Source organism: Sturnira hondurensis, unplaced genomic scaffold (assembly GCF_014824575.4).
Source record: "Sturnira hondurensis isolate 20B ecotype Veracruz unplaced genomic scaffold, ASM1482457v3 Scaffold0013515, whole genome shotgun sequence".
Classification (NCBI taxonomy): Eukaryota; Metazoa; Chordata; class Mammalia; order Chiroptera; family Phyllostomidae; genus Sturnira; species Sturnira hondurensis.
In genome coordinates this window covers 6,008,824-6,032,704 of record NW_028086146.1, presented here as the reverse complement: position 1 = coordinate 6,032,704, position 23,881 = coordinate 6,008,824, and positions in this window count along the sequence as shown.

Sequence of the window (23,881 nt, the reverse complement as noted above, 5' to 3'; positions counted from 1 at the left end):
CCATTCTTTTTGAACTAATAGTCCTACTTCTAATTATTCTAAATACCTCCCCCAACACATACACACAAAACCTTTATACAGGCATACCTCAGACATATGTGGGTATGGTTTCAGACCACAACAAAATAATTATGATAAAGAGAGTCATAATCTTTTTGTTGGTGGAGGGTCTTGCATTCAATTTTTAAAAAAATGCAGTATCTGTGAAGCATAGGAATGAGGCGTGGCTGCACTCAAAGTTGTTCATTACAGCATTAGATGCATAAAGGCACAAAAACCTAGAAGCCTGAAGAAATGATGCAGGGCAGCAAGATGATGGCACGTTGTCCCACACATGTGCTGTAATAATGCATTTGCTTTTGGGCACAACTCCCCCCACACAGGGTGCTTTTCCCTTTACACAATGCATCTCCATATGACAGAACTATGCCAAGTTAAAAATTATGTTTTGAACAAGCAGTTCTCAAAAGAAATTTTAGAAGTACCATAAACCCAAAGAAATACTGAACTTCGTTGGTAATAAAGGGAATAATAAAATTCCCTTTTTACTTATAGTAAGCTTTTAAAAAAGAATAATACCCACTGTTGGTGAAAGTGTAGAGAAATGGGCACTGCTTTGTGTAGATAGCACAAGTTGACATATAAGATTTTTTTTTGGTTATTTTTCCTTTTTCTTTTTATTGTTCTTCAGTTACAGTTGTCCAGCCTTCATTGGCAATATGTAGCCAAAGGCTTAAAAATTGATCGATTTTTTTTGCTCAGCAAATTTACATAAATGATTTTTTAATTAAACAAGTATAGATAGCACTGTTCATATTATTAAAAATTGGAAATAATTTAAGCATCTAAAAATAGGAATTATTTAAATAAACTATGGTGCTGCACAATAGAATGTAGTTAAAAAAGATATTCATACTATCTGGGTAATGATTTTTAAGTTGTACAATAGAAGGTGGAATAAAACCATAATTTTATTAAATTACAGTTAGGAAGACATAAAATGCAAAGAAGGAGATGTAATAAATGATCATTATCTCTGGTGGTGGAAATTTATGGATGGCTTTTCTTTTTTTGCGTGGTACTGTCTGAATTTTGCAAAGAAATTTAAATTTTTTGAAATAAAAAGTTATTTTCAAAAATTTTAAGCTATATGAGGTAATGCTAATCATGCAAAGATAAAAAAGGTTGCCTTGTGACTACAGCTGTGTAGAATTGGGTACATTGATAGAAGGAAGGAAAGAATTTAAAAAAGGTAAAGAAGCAGGAAATAACCTCTCCTAACAGCGGTGTTCTTGGCCAGTGGAATGTGGGGCAGAGGCTTTCTATTTTATGAATTTCTCATACTTTCTCATCTATTACCAATTTTATATTTAGAAGAATGAGGAATTTATTTTTAATATAAATTGAACTTAATAAAGTAATTAGGATCTCCCCTTTCATTTCATACACCTCTCTGCTGTATGAGTATCCATACCGAGTCCTAATGCCAAGTTTCTGGGCTCCAACCATGCCACCATGTTAGGTAATTTCATGTAAAATATTACTACCGAATTTATGATTTCAGTCATGAAAACAGAGGCTTGGAGAGCTCTATAATCCTCACATGAGTCTAGCAGGGAGCCAGGCAGAATTAGAATATGCTCATCCCCCCCTCAGCTTTCCATCTCGATCTCAGAGGGAAGAGAGCGCCATGAGATCTTGGCAGCACTGCTCCAGACCCACGTTGCAGTGCATTTGCTTTTTGGCTTGAACTCCTCACACATATGCTTTGCCTTTCCGCTTTCAAGCAGAGGGCTCCTTGCCTGCTCCAGTCTGGATGTCAGCAGGTGGCCTGCTGGCCCCAAAAGCTTTCTGCCTGAATTACTCTGTATGGATTCTGCACATTGGAACTTGGCACCCAGGCACAGACACACCTTCCAGCCTCCCTCCCCACACACCATACTGTGTATTCTGTTAGAAGTCATCCAGATTCTAGGCCTGGGTATTGGGCCAAAGCCAGACTTTCTTCAAAGAATCACCTCGTTTCCATCTGCTCAGATACTGTTGGGAACTACTCTGCCTGATTTCAGGAGTTGTAACTGCCCCCCATGGCGAAGGCTGAGTGAGCAACCTCTGGAATTTGAGCCACTAAGGAAACAAAGCTTGTCTCTGGCAGCCACGCTGCTTCTGCTTCATACCCTGCCCCCAACACTTGGTCTGTTAGTCAATGATGGGTAAGACCCCTGGGCGGGGGCAACCTAAGCCAGACACGATCACCTGAGAGGCCATCATGGAAGGACTCAGGGGGCTGCAACAAAGAGGGCATGATGGACACTCTGCCCCCCAGCTATTTTGGCATAGCCTGAGTCCCCATTTTCTTTGGGAGAAGCACTTCCTGGCTCTAAACCACTTAAGCCTAAAAACCTATGATGGGGAAGGTGGTGCAGCCCCTTGCCGGCTAGAGTGGGATCCAGGGTGATCAGGCCTAAGAAAGACTTCCTAAAAAACCTGTGAAACCTGCTCTGCTAAGACTGTTTTCATTCATATGTTAAGGGTCTGAGCAGGAAACCCTAAAGTTTCTGTAAACCCCCTTCCTGACAGACACTGACTCAGACTAAGCCCTCAGATTTCTTTGAAATGTTATCTACTGTTTGATCCTTGCCGCTCTGTATTCCTATGTTTTACAACCCAATAAAAGCCTTTGAGGAAGGGGCTCTTGGTCTTTCTCCTCTGAGAGACTGACCACCTCTCCTCCCCAAGCAGATCATGTCTTGGTAGTTTCACTTTCATCCATGGCAGACAGAGGGACTTTGTGGGCAAAGTTACCCCCACAAAATACCATATCCCCTTCCCCCTTTCCAAGTAGAGCATACTCTCTCGTCACTTTCTGGATTCTGCGCTCTCCCTCTCCAGTCCCTTGCCACATAGTCACCTGAATGAACTGATCATGTTACTCCATGGCCCTAGAATTTTCTACAGCTTCCTTCACATTCAGGGTAATGTGTATATTTCTTAGAATGCAAATCAAGGATCTTCATGATGTGCCCCCAACTCAGCTGCTCAGCCCCCACGGTCACCACACATTTCCCACCTCCTTCCACTGCTGTAACACATGGTCTCTGGACCTGACCTGTCTTCTCACTTGCCCCTGCTTTTCTCTGTGCTCTTCCCTTGCCTTTTCCACTTTGTCCCCATCAATGCTTCTTCATCCTTCAGAAATGAATCCTAATATTGACTCCACTGGTAAGTCTTTCCTGACTTCTCTCCTCCCCATCTAGCCCCAAGCATTCTCACACATGACCTCTACAAATATCTAAGAGTATTTGCCAACTCAGGTCTGTCCTTTAGTGGATCGTGAGACCTTTGCAAGCAAGGACTGGGTTTTTCTGTGGTTTTAATCCAGTACCTTGACTACTTTCATAATTTACAGTGAATAGCAAGCACTCAGAAATGTACCCAGTAGTCCTACTCCCGGAAGTAATCCCAACACATGTAAGGCATGTACAAGAAGATTTGCAGCAGCGTCATTTTGATTAGTCCCCCAATAACCATTAGTCCCTGGAAATAACCCAAATGTCTGTTAACTAGAGAATGGGCAAGTGAATCCTGGCTTTTTAAAGAAATAAATCCTATGCAACAATGAGAATGAATGAATAAATGTCGTGAATGGATCTCACAAACATAATGTTGCATGAAAGCCAGACACAAAAAGTAAAAGATGTGTAATTCCATTTACACAAGCTCAGAAGGAGGCAGAAGTCATCTGTGGTGCAAGAAATTGTGAGAATTGACCCTCAAAGGTTCAGGGTGATTGACGGGGGTGTGTCTGGGATGCCAGTGAGAGCCTATCACTTGATCTAGGTGCTGGCTACATGGAACATTTTCACACTGGAAATTCGTCCAACTTAATATTTATGATCGGTGTACATATCTGTATCTAAAACTTTAATAAAATTTTTAATTCAGTCAAGTTCCCTTTGTGAGACATTTTCTCTGGTGTTTGGGACAGTGACAGAGATGGCGAGTGTAGGTGTGCATGCTCAGTCGAGGTCCTTTTCCCGCTCAGAGTAGTGCTGCCTGGCAGAAAGAGAAGTTTTAAAAGACAAAAACGCTCCCTGTCCAGAGGTTAGTACTTGCTTTAAGCAATGTGCTGCTCAGCAGTGTCAGCAGCTGTGAATTTGGATAGGTTGACATCTCTACTTGAATTTCAGCACGCTCAAATAATTTTGGAATCAGTCAGGGTATAAATAAACACATAACGATAGTCGGGATTTCACTCTTTGCTGACTACCTTCATCCTTCTGCTTCTAAGGCTTCTATCACCAACAGCCATGAACTTCTTGGCCTACACACAACAGTCAAGCCTTCCGTGTATTCCACTGGCTCACCTGTCACTGCTGCAGTTTAAAACTGGGTTTCTTCTTCTTGGTGTAAGGATTGTGCTTAATTATCTAAATTAACATCTTTCAGTTGGTGGGGTTTTTTTTCTTCTCCAAATTTTAAGAGGTCCAGAAACACCAGACTATGGGACGTATTTAAAAATAGACTTTTTCTTCAAACAAACAGTTAAATGTAGAAACGGAGCCTGGCAATCCTTGCCTTGGAGACTGCTGCAGCCTTTCGCTGCAGCCGGCACCCGGGAGCCCAGCCAGCCTGCGCTGCAGGAGCTCCCGAGTTTCTCCCTCCCTTTCCGCAGTACAGGCCTTTCGGTGTCTGTGCAGATGGGAATTCTGCTGCCACCTTCTCAGTTCACATTTCCTGCACTTTTCCTCCTAAGCACTCTACTGCCCAAAATAGAATCGTGGTTTTTTTTTTGAGTTTGCGTAGGAATTTAGCCGGAGGATGGAAGGGGTCTTGGTAGCTCCCTATAATTACCACTCTGAGTTAATACTCCTATTGGCTCTAAGGTGGGAAAGTGCTCAGAAATCCTCTCCAGGAACAGCACTGGACTTCCCGGGGACAGTTGGGGATGGCCCATCACCGATCACAAGGCAGGCATTAGTGCTGACACTGTGTGCAGTGACACAGAGGACAGGAGCTTTCGCCAGCCTTGCACAACTTGTCTCCTTCACCAGTCCTCTGCTCCCTGAAGTCTCTTCCTGATAAGATAGTCCCCTCCTCTACCTGTTCTTTACTGGGTCCCTGAAAGGATCAATGCCCCTGCTCCTCTTTGCATAGCTGAATTACGTCCACCCTTCAAGGTCTAGCTCAAATCTCACCCCTTTGGGCAGCCCTCTTGAGTGACTTCAGCTAGAAGTGATTTCCACTTTGTCTGAATTTTTAGAGCCCCCGATGACTGGACATTCTAAAAATAATTGACAGCAACAATAACATTAACTGAATACGTTTTATACGCCAGGCACTATTCTTGACACTTCACTCGTATAGTCAGAATCTTTACAATGACTCCGTAAAAGAGATTGCCCTATGGTTCCCATATTATGGATGAGGGCACTGAGGCCTGTCATGTTATCATAGCTCCCTTATTAGATTAGAAGCCCCATTACCATGCCTTTGACTTACTGACTTGTCTCACAGCACAAGGCTCAGAGACGTGCATTGCTAATTGTTCACCTAACACTTGTCCATTTAATTATGTGCTTAGTGAGGCTTAAGACCCTGAAAATAGAATTTGAAAAGCGTTTCTGTCCATCATATATGTTTCCTCTCCATTTCTGTCCACATGGGAGTCAGTGCAGCAGAGCAGGTAGGACTGATAAAAAACCACAATAAAAGCAGGACCTTAGTAGGAATGTGCTGTATGCCAGGAGCTGTGGAAGGTAATATATGCTCATCATTCCTTTTGGTCCTAGCTATATTTTCCCCGAAGGATGTGAGAGAGGTTGCAAAATGTTTGCAATGGGATCAAATGAATGGATGAAGGCGTTGTAGCAAAGAGACTACAGATGTGGGAAGTCAAACGAAAGCCTGGGTTCAGTTACTACCCAGGAATGCATGCCCTAAGGACCCTTCTTTGGAAGTGAGCCACAAATTTGGCTCTAGGCTTCCTAGTGCTTATGATTTAGGGGGAAAAGGACACACAATCAATGACGACACCCATTTGCCTTTAAGGTAAAGACAAACCAGCTGTGTAGATAGATAGAGCATGCATAAATGTCACGCCAAACCATTTCTGTTTTACAATTCTCAGCCCAGGCCAACCTTGTAGAAAGCACAGAATGGAAAAACCCATTCAGGGAGGAGGTGGACCTACTGGATTGAGGAATGCAGTATAATTTGGTTTAATGTAATCTATCTAAGGGATGGGTGGACTGTACACATTTCAGAAAATGCTTTATGAATGTTATTTCTCACAATTGGGCTCCACATAATCTGCTCCAGACACTTACCTTTCCACCTTCAGCTAAAATTTGAATGGGTGTTTTAGCACACCCCCTATTGACATCCTAAAAAAAAATAGCAATGTCCAGGAACAGCCTTTGAAAAATCCAATGTTTTAGGCAGTGCAGAACTTTAAAAAAAAAATTGAATTGGGGAGGGCATAGGGGGAATGAAATTCTAACTTCTTTGCATGATTTATGATGGTTTTTACAATTCAACCTCAGCCTGCTTCTCCAGGCTTAATTTATTGTCCCCTCCTCCCCAGCCTCTTCATGCTTCATCTAAATCGAACTACAAAGAGTTCCATGAATACACTCAGTGCTCTCCTCGAGACCTCATCGATCTCTCTCCAATGCCTCCTCTCTCTCCCTTCTCTTCTAGCATCTCTGTCCACTGAGTCTTGACGGATGTCACCTTTTCTCTGAATCCTTCTTGGATTCCCCCTAATAATTAATCTCACCTTTTACTAGGTTCACAGCACCTTACTTATTTCATACTTTATTATCCCCTGTATTAGCTTCGCTGGTTTTTCTGCCAAACTGAACTCCTCCAGGGCGGATATGTCTTATTTATCTCTGTAACCCAGCATTGGGAACAGAGCCTGACCTCGATTTATTTCACCGAATATTTATTGAGTGCTTCCTGTACTGACAAAACAAGCTGGGACAATTTTCATCCTGCCATGCTAAGTAAAAAAAGAAAAAAGAAAAAAAAAGAGTTACTCCACTGGTGACCCAAATATGTTTCCACTATTCTCTGAAGCTATCCAGTGCAGTGTACAAGATATGGCTTGTTTCAGAAAAGGATGACCCACAAACTGACTCTACTGAACTCTTTTTTCCTAACTCAGTATATCCCATATTTGAAAAGCTCCAATAGAAGCTGCACTTCTTTTTCTTTTTTTAAAGGGTGAGATTTCTTGCTGTCTTTGCAGTTTCTTTTTTTTTTAAGATTTTATTTATTTATCTTTTAGAGGGGGAGGGAAGGAGAGAGGGAGAGAAATATCAATGTATGGTTGCTTCTCCTGAGTCCCCTGCTGGGAACTGGCCCACAACCCAGGCATGTGACCTGACTGGGAATCGAACCACAATCGTGTGGTTCACAGGCCCGCGCTCAATCCACTGAGCTACACCAGCCAGGGCGGAAGCTGCACTTCTTTGTTGCCATTTATTCTAAGTATCTTCTCTTATTTTGTGTAACATCCATTATGCTAGAACTTTGCGAAATTATATTTGGCCTGCAGAATGTTCACTTCACCCACCAATAAAACAAATGCCCCTTACAAAGGGGGACCAAGCAGTCATCACAGGAGACTGTGATAATTTTACGGCAGAGCTAAGAAGAGAGTCAGAAAAAAAAGCTATCTGCTCTTCCATGATTTCCTGACATGAATAGGAAACTTATGAACTAAGCTACCAACTTTCATTATCTTTGAAATGACCTTTATTTTAGTGGAGGCTACACTTGCATGTTGTGCAAACCTGATCTTTTTTCTGGTCTTCCAGAGCTTTCGATCAGCCATGCATCACAAAAGCCAAACTGTGGGCATTCAGAGTCGCATAAGCACTGCACAATATGAGAACATTTCCATAAATGGGCTTCCAAAATGTGTTGAGCAATGGACGTGTTTTGGATACAGAAATTGAAACTGGTATTTGAAAAGTTACTTTACATCAAATCGTTTATGATTATACATTAATTGGCCTAAAAAAGTTTAGTTTGCTTTGTTGTCTGTCTATGCAGAATAGAATGATACTAGCAACATGTTAGAAAATGTTATTTCACTCTCTAGAAAATCTTCTACATAATAAAATATATCATTTTCAGCAAAAGGTGGACCTAGTGGACAAGAAAGATTAGGGGCAGGACTTTGTACATTTTGCATGGTTTTTCTATTTCAGATTCAAAGGATGGGAGCAATGTCCTCAAGCTGATGGGAGGCCAAGAGTACAGGTGGAGGAGCTGACCCTGAGTGAGGGGTGGACCGCTCTTCCTCCAAGACAGCAGGGGAAGGTCCAGGTTGGGAGCCACGGTAAGTGAATTTGTAGGTAGAAGCACCAGAGGCCAATGTAGGTCAAGCCAGATGGTTTTAGTTTTTGGTTCCATGTAGGCAACAGAGCCACCTGCCAATATTGGGGTCATAGGGCTTGGGAAAGGGCTGGAGGAAAATAGTGGTATGGGGACATCACAGAAAGAAATAGAAAAAAAGACTATTACTGAGGACAGGGGAGAATGCTGGGTTTCAGATGACTGTGGTTCACAGGTTGTGGTTTTTTCACCTGCAAGCAGAAGCCCAAGGATAGAAGCAGAGAAAAATAATAAACACTTATTGAGCAATTGAGAGCATCTTTATGTATTGTGGTAGGTGGGATAATAATGACTTCTCAAAAATGTCCTCATCCTAATTCCTGGGACCTGAGCCCTGTGAATTTGCTGCATTACAGTATAGGACAAATGGGAATTAAGGTCTCATAGGGGAGTAAGATTGCTGATCAGCTAACCTTAAAAGAGGGAGATTGTCCTAGATTATCTTGGACATTTTATTGACCTGCCCCCAGCTCAGACCTGCAGGAAGCCAACCTTTGTACATAGCTTGGTCCCTCCCATGCACACTCAGGCCTAGTAGACGAGCTACAATCAGTAAAGAGCATGGTAGCTCCAGACAAGTAGCCAAGCCCAGTTACATAATTATAAGGGTTCTTATATGTGAAAGGAGAAAAGCACGAGAAAAGATCAGACAGATGTGATGTGAGAAAGACTCGACCTGCACCTGCAGATTTTCATGATGGAGGAATGTGCCGTGAGTCAAGGTGGGGTGTGTGGTGTGTGTGTATGTGTTGTGGGGGTGGTGGTGTCCTCAAAGCTAGAAAAGGCAAGGAAATGGACTCTACCTTAGAGCCCCCAGAAAGAAATGCAGCCCCCAATACCTTGACTTTAATCCAGTGAGACTGTGTCAGACTTCTGATGTACAAAAATGTGAAATAACAAATTTGCAATAGTTATGTTTACAAATTTGTGCTAGCTTGTTACAGCAACAATATAAAACTAAAACACACAGAAGTTTTCTTTCAATCCTCACAACAGTGTTTTACTAGTTGGGCAATTTTTGGAGTCGATCCTGGTTTCTGACTGGATACTGTCAGGGAGGTAGAAACAGAGCTTGAGGAGGCAACGTAATCATCTTACAAGACAACTACCTCAAAGGACGCCCTTGTCATATTTTTTAGGCAAGGAATAAGGCCACTTCTGATGGCCCCAGGGGTTCAAGAGATTTTGAAGACTTGGAGTTCCCAAATTCTTCCATCTAGGTGTCCCCTTCCCATGTTCGAGGGTCCCCTTCTTTCCCTATCGAGGCCCTGGCTTGAGCACATGGGATCTGGCAGGGCTGCCTGTTAACCCTTCTCTGCAGTTGGACTCTCCCCGTCGGGTCCTGAGCCTGATTTGCAGCCCCATTGCCTCTGGAGCCTTCAGCAGGGGTGGGTCTCTTTAAGTGTCATGAGAGAAACCTTCTGGGTTGCATATTACTGAGTTAGTGGTTTGCTAGGCTGAGCCTACTGACTCCACAGCCCTTATAATTACTATTGGTGCCATGCCTCTCAAGTGTTAGCAAGTCTGTGACTGCCAGGATTGCATCCCACTCCGCCCCAGGTGAGATCCTTTATCGGTGACACTGTAATAGTGCGTGTCCGGCGATAACTCCACTTCCTTCCTGCAGTGGGAACCATTTCCAGCAGCATCTGCTACATCTTAGAGTAAAAATAATTTTGCTTCAAAGTCAAAACAAAATACCAAGGAATACAGAAGCCAGAACTCCTAGATACATGTCAATTTGCTTGTGTTTTACAAACAAAATGATGCATTTAGTAACAAAAAGGTTCCGCAGTTTCCAGCAGTCAGTGAAGTTAAGGAGGTGAACCCAGTATTGTTATTAAAATGTTATGCGCTACCTTCGCCTTCCCTGTAGTGACTTTTTTAAAAAAGAATGCTGATCTGATCTCCACTTCGGTGTGCCATCATTTTTTCTCATTTTTATTGTACTAGAACTTTGTTGGTACTCTTAGGAGTACATCAGTTGATAAGGAATACAGTAAACCTATATGTAGCATTGCTGCAAGTTTCAAGGTGCCAAGCACGATGACGTCTACATCCTTTGTCCATCTTTTTCCCTCATTTCCCTGTCTGTAGAAGAGCAGACTGGGCTTTGGACTTACACTTAGAAGACCAGGTTTTTCATCTATTTGCTCTGTATTCCTGCCTAAACCGTTACTTTCCGAGTCCCACTTTCCGCACGGCTTACACCTGGATGATCAGAAAACACACTCGGCGTCATTCTGCTTTCCTTCCTGCTCATGCTTCTCCGGTCGCACCAGGTGGAATTTCTGCAGCATGCTGCGCTTTCTCTCACAGGGACTCTGTTCTTACTTTTCCTCTGCCTAAAATACCCTTCCTGCCATTCTCCAAATAGCTGGCTTCTTGTTCTTTAGGTCTCAACTTAAATGTCACTTCACTAAATCCTAGAGAGTCCTCACTTGTCTGTTCCACCTAGAATAAATCACCTCATGAATTTTACCGTCCCCAAATACCCTTTCCTTTGTAATACATGGAACACTCTGTAATTATTTTATACATATATAATTTGTTGTCTGTACACCCAGCTCTAATGAGACCTTAAAATGCAGTGCTAGTTAGGGGCTTGGCACAAAATAGGCTCTTAACAAAAGTTAAAAAGTGTGGAACCCTGGCTGGTGTAGCTCAGTGGATTGAGCGTGGGCCTGTGAACCAAACGATCACTGTTTGATTCCCAGTCAGGGCACATGCTTGGGTTGCAGGCCAGTTTCCGGCAGGGGCCAGTTCCCTGCAGGGGATGCACCAGAAGCAACCATACATTGATGTTTCTTTCCTCTCTCCTTCCCTTCCCCTGTAAAGATAAATAAATAAAATATTTTTAAAAAAAGTTAAAAAGTGTGAATCTACTCCATTGAGCCTGAGTATGTTAATGGTGCAGTATACGTGAAAAATATTTTAACTTTAATGTATTTATAGCTGTATCAGACACTAGATGCAAATAACACTTCATAATATTCAAACCTATTCTATAGTGGATTAATGATTTGGTGCTACACCCAAAACAGCATAATCTCTACCAACTTTATGGATTTTTATTGTATAACAATGTTTCATGTGCTCATGGCCATAATTCCTGCAATATTTCCTTGAAATATGCCAGTTATTATATTCTTAGCAAATAAATTATGTGCAAAATTTGAGTTGTAAAAGAATGACATTTTTTGAGAACTCGAAGTGTGTCAATAATTAGACATAAAGTGAGGAATTATCTTCCCCCTTCCCCACCAGCCAAATTGTTCAAATTCCTTTGATGTGGGAGCTCAGTGAAAAAGGCGGTGTGGGACTGAAATAAATACATGCCCAAAATGCCAATCACAGGGGCTCCCCCCCAGCTCTGAGCGTTGGACATGCACGAGAATGGGAGGCTTGCCACTGTCACATGATTTGAATCTATAATCAGAAAAACATGAGGCTTAAAGTGCAGGTATACATTGACATTTTCTAGCACGCTGAGGGAAGTGACTCATGACCTTTCAAAGCCACAGCAATCACTTAATGTCCATTTCTTCTTAGCCACCTGGAACATCAAATCAAGAAGCATCTTTGGGAGGCTCAGATTTTGAATTGCAAAGTGATACCCAAATCATCTAGTTATTACATGTAGAGCTAAAGCAAGGGGAAGTTAATCAAGCAGTGCATTTTTGAAAGAGAAATTTAGCTTGCATCTTTTATACCTGCAGTGAAGAAAACTCACATGGAAAACCTTTTCCAGAAAGGAAATCCTTTGTGACTATAATCCTTTCAACAAGTTGATGGTGATACATCCTAGGGTCATCACTAGAAACACATAGAATGGACATGTTGGTCTCTGATGCACATGAAATTTTTAGAATCAATTGCAAGCCCATCTCCATAAACAGTGAGCAGGCTCGCACAGGCACAAGGCTTCATTTTCCCCCAACTACACTGCCTTAGATTATTTCCATAGGATTAGAAGGAGCAGGAAATATTTCAAGGGCTCAGTAATTGGCTTGATGCCTTTGAGTTTCACGGTTTTACAGTGCATGTGGGGTTCAGGAAAGAACACTATTGGCTATCACATTTTATATACCTGAAATAATATACCAGGTGCTACTGCATGTATTATCTCATTCATCCCTCTCTGTAATACACTGACAAGACTTCATGTTTTTTGTTTCAATGTTGGTGACAAGGAAACTGAGACAAATCACCAATGGGTGCAAACTAGTAAGTACCAGAGCATGAATAAAAACCCACCTCAAAAAGGCTCCAAGGCTTTTCTGCACCTTCCACCACACTATCTGCTTTTCACTTGAAGTCTATGAAATGTCAGTCTACTCTCCCATCCACGTTAAGGCCAATGCTTGGTAGCAGGGCAGGTGTGGCCACTGGCCTCCAAAGGATGCTCCCTATTTTTTTTAGCCACATTCAGCTCCCTGGAGAGTTGCCTCTCAGTTGCTCACAGCAGTGTCTCTTGACATCACCAGCCAAGGTAGCAGCACCTCTAGGAAAAGCCCAATTGAGTCAGCTTCTATCAGTGTTGGTTCCCGCTGAACACTATAACCTAGAGACTCCCATAGCAGGAACTCCCAGCAGCAGCAGTTGCTCTCAGAAGTCTGAGAACTACTTCCGAAGTTCCCTGAAGTTCCCACCTTGCCATCCTTGCCTTCCCTCCTTGCCATGAGATTGTTCAGGGCAAATAGTAGTAGGCAAATCATCAGCATAGTCCTTTCTGGGCTTTCCAGTCTCATGTAGCTTTGACTGTCCAGTAGGTGATTATAAATAAAGCCACACAGCCTCTTGGAGGAAGTTGTTGCCATTTCTTTGCAAATTTCTGCTCAGTCATACATGTGGCTACCCCTCAGTCCTGTTTTTATTTGCTTTAGGCCAGAAAGTACTCAGCCTTCTCTTAATCTCCAAAGAGGTCTACTCTCAGAGGAGATGGGATTAGGGAACAACTTTCTTCTGAAAGTATCGAATTCACATTACATAAACATGGAATTCTGTACAAATCTTAGACTTCTTCTTCTTGGAGCATGGGAGCTCCTAAACAAATCAAGACCCCAGGAGAGCCCAAGAAATTTTTTAGTACTTCCAAGTAGATTATTCAAATGTGATACCATTAGAAATCCTGTCTAATGCAGGCCACATACTGAACTTTTTTTCTTTCTCTTCTGTTTCCTATGATAATTTGATCTCTTCTAACTTGAAAGAAACCCTTTATTTGATTGAACCATCTTTCTGGCCACCAACTGATTTTTCTATTGCCTTTTACTATTTACTTTCTAGATTAGAGATAAACCTACTTTAACTTCCCCATTCCTCATCTTTTTGAAATTTGATTTCTTCCCCCAAACTCTAATGTTCTTGGACTCATATAGGCAATCCCAACAACAGTTTTAAGTCTTCATTTTCCTTGCTCTCTTTCAAGAACTTGCCAAGACAGAAACCATCATTTCTAATGATGGCTCTCAGGCCCAGCTGACCTTCTGCAAAAAGCTGGCACCACTTTACCAGTCACACCAGGGCAGCAAACCCCCCAGCCCTCAGGGTGTCACCACAGGCCAGTAGCTGCTCCCCAGCAAATACTGCGTGGAGCAGAGACAAGCCTTCTCCACTGAGTGCAGCCCAAAGTGAAGACTTAGAAGAAAAAGAAAAAATATATATATGTTGCTATTGTTTTAAGCCATTGTTTTAACCAAAACACATGACTTCAATCCAAAAGGGCCTGGCCCTTCTCTGAATCCCTCTGAACTATTCACCGGTCATTGAACTATGCTGTCTTTAATTAGAAGTTATTTTTTCATGTGTTTAGAGAATGTATTACCAGCTTGATTATTATCTCCTTGGAGACAGGTATCTTGTACAACATTTGCCACTTATCACAGTGAGTTTCTGGGAAATAGATATTCTATAAATACTTCTTTGTTAATTAAATCAGTGACTATGTGTTCTATAAGATAAAATGACTTCTCAGTGTGCCCATCCTGCAAACATGAGACGGGGTGCAGAGCTGGTGTATTAAAAGCCTATCCAGATTTTGAGTAGATAAGCACAGTGACATTTAAGATACTAAAATATTTGCATCCTGGAAAATGCACATAGTCACCAATTTCTCAGTCCTTAAAAGTGGTTACTTAATGCTTCACTGGAACTTGATATCTAAATCTTGGAATTTATCTAAAAATTCAAACCACTCTATAGCCTCATCATTCAACATTATTTGATTAATAAATTACAACACAAATGAAGCAGGTTTGAAGTTAATGAGCAACAAATTATCCATTCATATATAATAATCATCACTATAGCCAAATTCATTTGACTCAGGTGTTTTCTAACTTTTTTACATTTATACTAATTTGTTTTTCCTTATCCTAATCAGTTCAGTTTCATCTAAAGATACTTAGAGAGGGATAACTTCTAAAATAGCAGTGTAAGGAGCTTTGCAGACCCCTCTCCAACAAAACAGTCTTAACTGGTAAAAACCAACTGGTAAAATTTCTGTAAACTGCCTAAGGGAGTACAGTGAATGAAAAACATTTATTCAAGAAAATCAACGAAATCTGGATGAGAACAATAAGAGCCTATGTCACGTGAGTCATGACCTACGCCCTCCTTTGCCCCTCCCCCACCCACATCAGCATGATGGAAGCTTCACTCCAAAGAGGGATATCTCTCCCCCAAGCTACCAGTCAAGGGCTATAGTATCTTCCTGGATGAGCAGACGCCAACATTGCTCATCCTCCTAAGAGTCCCATTGTGGAGGCTAATTTCTAGGCAAGGATAGTCAAGAGGTCAGGGGCTTCCTCCCTCCATCCAGCCCCATTCATAGCCCTTCAGGTTCTATCTAAGGTAAAGAAGTCAGACAATACTGGGGCTGATTACCCTCAACCCATTTTGGTCATTTTGATCTCTCACATGGGGAGACAAGTAAAGAAGATCAGAGGCCCCTGCCCTGTGTCCTGCTCATGAGAGCAGGAACAGTGCTCTAAAGAGGTGAGTCACTGCCCCTGCTCCCAGGTACAAAGCAGAGGCTCTGAGATTTTGTCTAGAGGGAGAGGCAAGCCGAAAGAATGTAAGATGTCAAAGTGAATTTATTTGAAATAAAATGTGAGGAAATTCAATCATAAGGGCATTCTAAAGAATGCTCAAGATCTAGGCTGTAAGCAATTAAGAGAAGGTTGGTTGCTCTGCGAAAGCAAGAAGGAAAACTATAGGTCAGCTAGGTTTCCAGAGAGAATCTGGTAAAGAGATGACTGGCAAGATGAGCTGTTCTGGAATTAGAAGAAAACCTCAAAGATTAGCTCTATAAAGCAACTTAAATTTAATTGAACCCAACTGTGGAATAATGTATGCACAAGGACACACATTGAAAACAATAAAGAAATTAGTCAGCAATTAGTGGAACCTAACAGCTGGGTGTGATACCAACAAACAGTTTAACAGAGAAATCAGGGAAATAGTTGAAAATATCCCTGCTGAGACCAGTCTTCCCAGGGTGACTGTGCCCACACTCAAGGCCTCATCCTTCCATGAATGATGTCAGAGGCTTCAAACTCCATGAGAAATAGATTTCACTAAAATACTTCAGCCCAATTATTAAACAAACAAAAAAGAAATAGCAGCAACAAGCTTGAAGAAGAGAAACCAGCATCTAGAGTGGCTGTAATATACAATAAAATAATTTGGTTTTCAACAAAAATATTCTGAAATATGAAAAAAAGCAGAACATCATGACACATACATGGGGCAAGGAGAGGGAAGAGGCAACAGAAACTTCCTTTAAGAGGATGTAGATGTCAGACTTAAGAGACTTTACAGAAGCCATTATACTATGTTGAAAGAACTAAAGGAAAACATGGTCTGAAAATTAAAGACAGATGTGATGACAATGTCTCATCAGAGAATAATAATAGATGGAAATTATAAAAATAAACCAAACGGAAATTCCACAGTTGCAAATACAGTAACAGAAGAAAGATCCACTGAAGGGACTCAACAGTGGATTTGAATTGGCAGAAGGAAAGTAGCAATGACCGTGAAGGTAGGTTGATACAGACTGTACAATCCAAATAAGAGACGAAAGAATAAAGAAAAATGAACAGTGCTTCAGAAAAATGTGACATATCATTAAGAGCACCAACACATGCATAACGGGACTACCAGAATGAAAAGAGAAAGAAGAGACAGAGAAAAATTATTCAATAAAATAATAGCTAGGGGGATTTTCAGGATGGCAGCAGAGCTGGTGGAAGCTACACTCACCTTTTCATGACACCAACTGATTTACAACTAAATTATAGAGCAAGCAACCTGAAAGACCAACTGAAGGACAGCTGAAAAGGAGTATTATATCCAAGGATTTACAGAAGAAGCTACATAGAAACTAGTAAAAAGGACTGAGATGTGGAGAAGGCTGGCCCCTGCACCCATGAGTGGTGGCTGAGAAGCCAAAGGGATATCTCAGCTGCAAAAGTCCTCCCTGAAGAGCACGGGGTCTCAACCCTACATCAGGACCCCCAACCCAGAGCACCAGGACTGGGAAGTGGAGCCTGCATAGCATCTGTCCCTGAAAATCAGCAGGGACTCTGTCCTCTGGGAAGAGGAGGAAACATGCTAGAATCCCAGGTGCATTCCTAGGGCCGACCCACAGGAGGTTGCTCTCGGGTACTCACCCATGGCTTGGTAGAGGGAAAGTGACTCAGAGCATGTGAAAGTCATAAAGAGAGGATCTGGTGGCGTGGCCCCAAAGAAAGATCTGGAGGGTCAGCTGCTGAGGTCCTGGTCCCAAGTTAATACTCCATACAACCATCAGGTGCCATCTTCCTAGGGTTAAATATTCCTGTTCTTACAGCATCAGCCTTGGCAGTGCTCTAACCTGGTCCTCCAAATGCTGGTGATACCACCCTGCAAAGCTTCAGTCCAGGAGAAAGGACTGTTGACTACACCAAAGAGGGTGCACTCCTTCTCTGGAGAAACTACAGGCAGACACTCAGACAGACATTGAACTGTGAGGCTTTAAAAGGCATGCCAGTCATCTTCCCTACTTCTACCCCATGTGCCAGGTTGGCCAGCATCACCCCCAGTGGGAGACTGTTTTGTTCTATCTTCCCAAGTACTGGTGGCCCCACTCTGCTGAGCTCAGTTCCTAGGGGGAAGAAATGGCTGCTATGAGCTGGGACCTACGTGCGTGTTTCCCTTAGAGGCTCCAGTTTGGGGCTCAAGAGGACACAATTACACAGCTAAGGAGAGGCATAGAGCTCATTCACCTCTGGCAGGCTTGGCCTGTGCCACCCCAGTGGGAGACTGTCTTGATCTGTTTTCCCAAGTCCCAGTAGCCGTGCCCTGCGGAGCTTGCCTTTGCAGTGAGAGCAGTTGCAGCACCCAACCTGAATTGATGATGCACTTTTCCTTGGGGAGCGACAGTTGGGGGTGCTAGTAGAAACTGAGTGGTATGGCTCTGGAGTTGGGGCTACATTCTCCCCACTGAGTCCTGGCAATGCTGCCCCCAATTAGGGGACCCACTAACCCTGCCTTCCCAACCTGGTGGCTCCACCCTACCAAGCTTGTGCCAGGTGAAAGGAGCAGTAGGGTGCAGCAAGCTTGGGCCCACGCTAAAGCCTTTCTTCGAAAAGCTCTGGAGGAAGTCCAGGTGACTTCAGCAAGTGGTAGAGTAGCCTACAGGTGGACATAGACCTCAGAGAGCCTTGGACATTTTATTGACCTGCCCCCAGCTCAAACCTGCAGGAAGCCAACCCTTGTACACAGCTTGGTCCCTCCCATGCACACTCAGGCCCAGTAGACGAGCTACAATCAGTGAAGAGCATGGTAGCTCCAGACAAGTAGCCAAGTCCAGTTACATACAATGTCTGACACTGACCTACACAGGAACCCCATCCAAGTGGGCCAAGGAACAACAGAATTAGTGGTGGGCTTCAAACCTCACCACAGCTCAACCCATCTAGCCAAATGACACAGCCAAAGAGAGACTCCAGCAGGCACCAGACCTGGCTGGGAACAAGTCCACCTCAAGAGGCAGCCTCTGAATAGTGACTCATGCACAATAAATAAGGTCTATCCTTATAGTCAGCCAACCTGAAGGTTAACTCCACCAGCAAATGGGCCAATTATATTAAAGACTCAACTATAGTATAAGAGGACACATAATCCACATAAAAAACTTCTCCATAGCACCTAGCTCAGGTGATCTAAAGATTGCATCTGTGTGGAGATGCACAAGATGGAGACACACAAGAAATCTACCACAGAAAGACCTCCTAACAAAATTTGGAGTCATAGCAGATCGACTTAAAGCACAAAGTCAAACAGAAAAAGGCAGACAAAATGGGGAGACAAATAAATATTCCCCAAAGGAAAAAACAAGAGAAACTCCCAGAATAAGAATGAAATGAAATGGAAGCAACCAAGACACCAAATGCAGAATTTAAAACAGCGGCTGTAAAGAATGCCCAAGGACCTTAGAGGAGGAATGTATGTTTTCAGTGAGAACTTGAAGAAATAATAAATATTAAAAAGGACATAGAAGCTATAAAAGAGAACCAGTCAGAAATAAAGAATACAATACCTGAAATGAAGAATACACTAGAAGGAATCAATAGGAGGTTAGATGAAGCAGAGGATTGAATCAGTGATTTAAAGGACAAGATAACAAAAACCATCCAAGCAGAGCAACAAGAAGAAAAGAGAATTTTAAAAAGTGAGGAAAGTCTAAGAGACTTCTGGGACAACATCAAGCATAACAATATCCACATCATACAGGCCCCTGAAAAAGAAGAGAGTGAGCAAGAGATCAAGAACCTGTTTGAAGACGTACTGGCTAAAAATGTCCCTAACCCAATGAAGGAAAAAGTCACACAGGTTCACGAAGGACAGACTCACTATCAAGATGAACCCAAAGAGGCCCACACCAAGACATATCATAATTAAAATGGCAAAGTTTAAAGACAAAGAGAGAATCTGAAAAGGAGCAAGAGAGAGACAGTTACAGCAAGGGAGCCCCCATAAGGCTCTTTGCTGATATCTCAACAAAAACACTTTAGGGCAAAAAGGATTGGCATGAAGTATTGAAAGTGATGAAAAGCAAGGACCTACAACCAAGCCTACTTTGTTCAGCAAGCCTATCATTTAAAATTAAAGGTAAAATAAAGAGCTTCCCAAATCAAAAATAATCATAATTAAAGGAGTTTATTACCACCAAACCAGTATTGCAAAAAAAAGTTAAAGGTCATTCATAAAAAAGAAAGAATAAATAGAGAGAGAAGAACATAGGTATGCAGAATAAAATGGCAATAAATAAATACCTATCAATAATAATTTTAAATGTGAACATATTAAATATGCCAATCAAAAGAGTAGCTGAATGGATGGACAAGAAAGCATGACCCATGCTGCTACAAGAGACCCTCCTCACAACAAAAGATACACACAGACTGAAGTAAAGAGTGGAAAAAGATATTTCATGCAAATAGAAAAAGAAGCTGGGGTAACAATACTTACTTCTGACAAATAAGACTTTAAAACAAAAGCAACAGTAAGAGACAAAGGAGGACACTACATAATGATAAAGTGAGCAATGCACAAGAAGATATGATCCTAGTAAACATTTACACAGCCAGCATAGGAGCACCTAAATATGTAAAGCAAGTATTGATGGACATAGAGGGAGAGATCAACAGTAATAAAGTTATAGTAGGAGATTTTTAAAATTCCATTGACATCAATGGATAGACCTGCCAGACGGAAAATCAACAAGGGGACAGCTGTTTTAAATAATAATTGGACCAGATGGATTTGAGATCTTCATAGCATTTCATCCCAAAGCAGCAGAATATACATTCTTTTCCAGTGCACGTGGAATATTTTCTAAGATAGACCATATGTTAGGGTACAAAACAAGCCTGAGTGCATATAAGACTATTGAAATCATGTCAATCATCTTCTCTGACCATAGTAGTATGAAACTAGAAATCAATTACAAGAAAAAAAAGGAAAAAAACCCCACAAAAACATGGAGGTTAAATTACATATTAATAAAGAATGAATGGGTTAACAGTGAGATCAAGGAAGAAATCAAAAGATACCTTGAAACAAATGCAAATGAGAACACAACAACCTGAAATTCATGACACACAATGAAAGCATCCTAAGAGGGAAAATCATGGTATTACAGGTCCATGTCAAGAAACAAGAAAAATCTCAAATAAGCAATCTAAACTTACACTTAAAGGAACTGGACAAAAACAACAAACAAAGCCCAAAATGAGCAAAGGGAAGGAAAAGATAAAGATTAGAGCAGAAATAAATTCAATAGAGTCTAGAAAATAATACAAAAGATCAATGAAAACAAGGGTTGGTTCTTGGAAAAGATAGATAAGACTGACAAGATTTTAACCAGACTTACCAAGGAAAAAGAGAGAGGATCCAAATAAATTAAATCAGAAATAAAAGAGATATAATACCCTGGATAGTGTGGTTTAGTGTATTGAGCACCAACCTGCAAACCAAAGGGTCACTGGTTCAATTCCCAGTGAGGACACATGCCTGGGTTGTGGACCAGGTCCCCAGTTGGGGGCGTGCAAGAGGCAACCACACATTGATGTTTCTCTCCTTCTCTTTTTCTCTCCCTTCCCCTTTCTCTAAAAATAAATAAATAAAATCTTTAAAAAAGAAGTAACAAGTGACATTAAAATAATAATTATAAAAATATATTACAAACAACTATATGCCAACAAACTAGACAATTTCAAAGAAATGAATAAATGCCTACAAACATACAATCTTCCAAAACTGAACCAGGAAGAATCAGAAAATCTTAATAGACAGATTACAACTAAAGAAATTGATTTGATAATCAAAAAACTCCCCCCCAAAAAAGCCCTGGACCAGGTGGCTTCACAGGTGAATTTTACCTAACATTCCAAGTAGAACTAAGACCTTTTATTCTCAAACTATTTCTAAAAATTCAAGAGGGGGGAAGAATCCTAAGTTCATTTGCAAGGCCAGCATTATCCTAATTTCAAAACCAAATAAAGACACTACAAAGCAAAAACTTATAGGCCAAATCCATGATGAACACAGATACTAAAATCCTCAACAAAATTTTAGCAAACTATATCTAGGAATACATTAAAAAGATTATACACCATGATTACGTGAGATGCAAGTGGATACAAGATTGGTATAATATCTGCAAATTATTATACCATAATTTAAATCATACCAAATGATTTTCTCTAAATCATACATTACATACAAAAATTAACTCCAAATGGAGCAATAACCTAAATAAGAACCAAAATTTTAAAAACACTTAATAAAAAGTCATAGCTACAAATTTTTATGACCTAAGATAACACAATGGTTTCTTAGATAGACTACTAAAAGCATAAGCAATAAAAGAAAAAACAGATAAATTAAACTCCATAAAATTTAAAAGCTTTTGTGATACAAAGAATGCCTTTAAGAAAGTTAAAAAACAGTATGCAGAATAGAAAAAATATTTGTATATCAAAAATCTGATGAAGGGTATAGAGCTCTTACAATTTGATAATAAAAAAGAACCCAATTAAAAAGTGAGCAAAGAATCTTAGTAGATACTTTTTCTAAGAAGATATACAAATGGCCAATAAGTGCATGAAAATATGCCTGACATCACTGGCTGCCAGGGAAACAAATCAAAACTACAGTGAGATGTTACTTCATACCTACTGTAAAGGCAATAATAAAGAAGACAGAAAAAACTGTTGATGACATTGGAACCCTCATACACTTATGGGAATTTATCATGGTATGGCCATTTTGAAAAATAATCTGGCATTTTCTAAAAATGTTAAATACAGAATTATTGTGTTGCTCAGCAATTCAACTCTTAAGTATATATTTAAGAAAAATATATACATGAATGTTCATAGTAGCATTATTCATAATAGCCCTGAAGTAAAAATAACCCAAATGTCTATAAACTAATGAATGAATAAATGAGTAAAATGAACTATATCAAAACAATGAAATATTACTCAGCCATAAAAAAGAGTTAAGGACTATGCCTGCTACAAAACAAATAAACTTTGGAATGTTATTGTATGATTCCATTTACATGAATGCCCAGATTAGGCAAATCTACAAACAATTTTGTGGTTGCCTAATGCTATGGGTTTGGGGCAGAAATGGGAAGACTGCTTTATGGTGTCTTCCCATTTGATTCCCAGCCATTAATTATAATGATGATATTCCCAGATTGAGTATAATGATGACTGTACAATTTGGTCTATCCAGAAAATGTCCAGCCATTGTTCATATAATAAGAACAATTTGAATGACATCAATGTAACCTGGAAGCCAAGGAATGGAATGTGCATTCATGAACAATGATGACTTCACTGTAGCACTCAGTGGGGGTGGTAGACACCATTGAGTGGTCATATGTACTGTGTAGCTCTCACATTCAAAATGACTGAGCAAGTGGAGCAATGAATCTGCATCCAATTTTGCATTAAGCTTGAACATTCCTCCACTGAAACTATTCAGATAATTCAGAAGGTTTTTAGGGACAATGCAATGAGTTCAGTACAAATAAAAGTGTGGCACAAGCCCTGGCTGGTGTGGCTCAGTGGATTGAGTGCTGGCCTGTGAACCAGAGTCACTGGTAGGGTTCCCAGTCAGGACACATGTCTGGGTTGTGGGCCAGGTCCCCAGTTGGGGGCACTCTAGAGGCAACCACACATTGATGTTTCTCTCCCTCTCTTCCTCCCTTACTGTCTTTAAAAAATAAATAAAATAAAAAAATTTTAAAAGTGTGGCACAAATACTTCAAAGATGGTCAAAAATTTGTTGAAACTGATCCATGTTCTGAAAGGCCTGCAAGAAGCAGAACACCTGAGAATGTTGAATGTGTATGGGCTGAAATCAACAAAGATCTGTAACTGACAGTTTGAGAACTAGAAGCTAATCTGGGGACTCCAAAAATTATTAGATTTTCCCAAAGGTAAAATCGCCTTTGAAAGGAAAGAGATTTCAGACCATCAATAATGGAGAAACTATGTCGGGGCAGCTGATGGTGATTCCAACAAAGGATTTTGCAGAGTGTTTTGAAAAGTGCAAGAGACACTGGGAGAACTGTGTGAGGTCCCAAGGTGCCTACTTCGAAGGGGACTGAGGCATCATTGTCCTAGGTACAATGTTTTTTGTATTTTGTATCTTCTTCAACAAATGTTTCTATTTTTTATAGTACATGCCAGGATATTTTCTGGACAGACCTCATGTACTAAAATCATTGAATTCTATACCTTAAATTGGTGAATCATACAATATGTGAATTATATCTCAATAAAGTTGTTTAAATCCTTATCCAAGGATATGCTTATTGACTTTAGAGAGAGAGGAAGGGGGAGGAGAGAAAGAGAGAATGAGAAACATCAATGTGAGAGAGAAATCAATCAGCTGCCTCTGA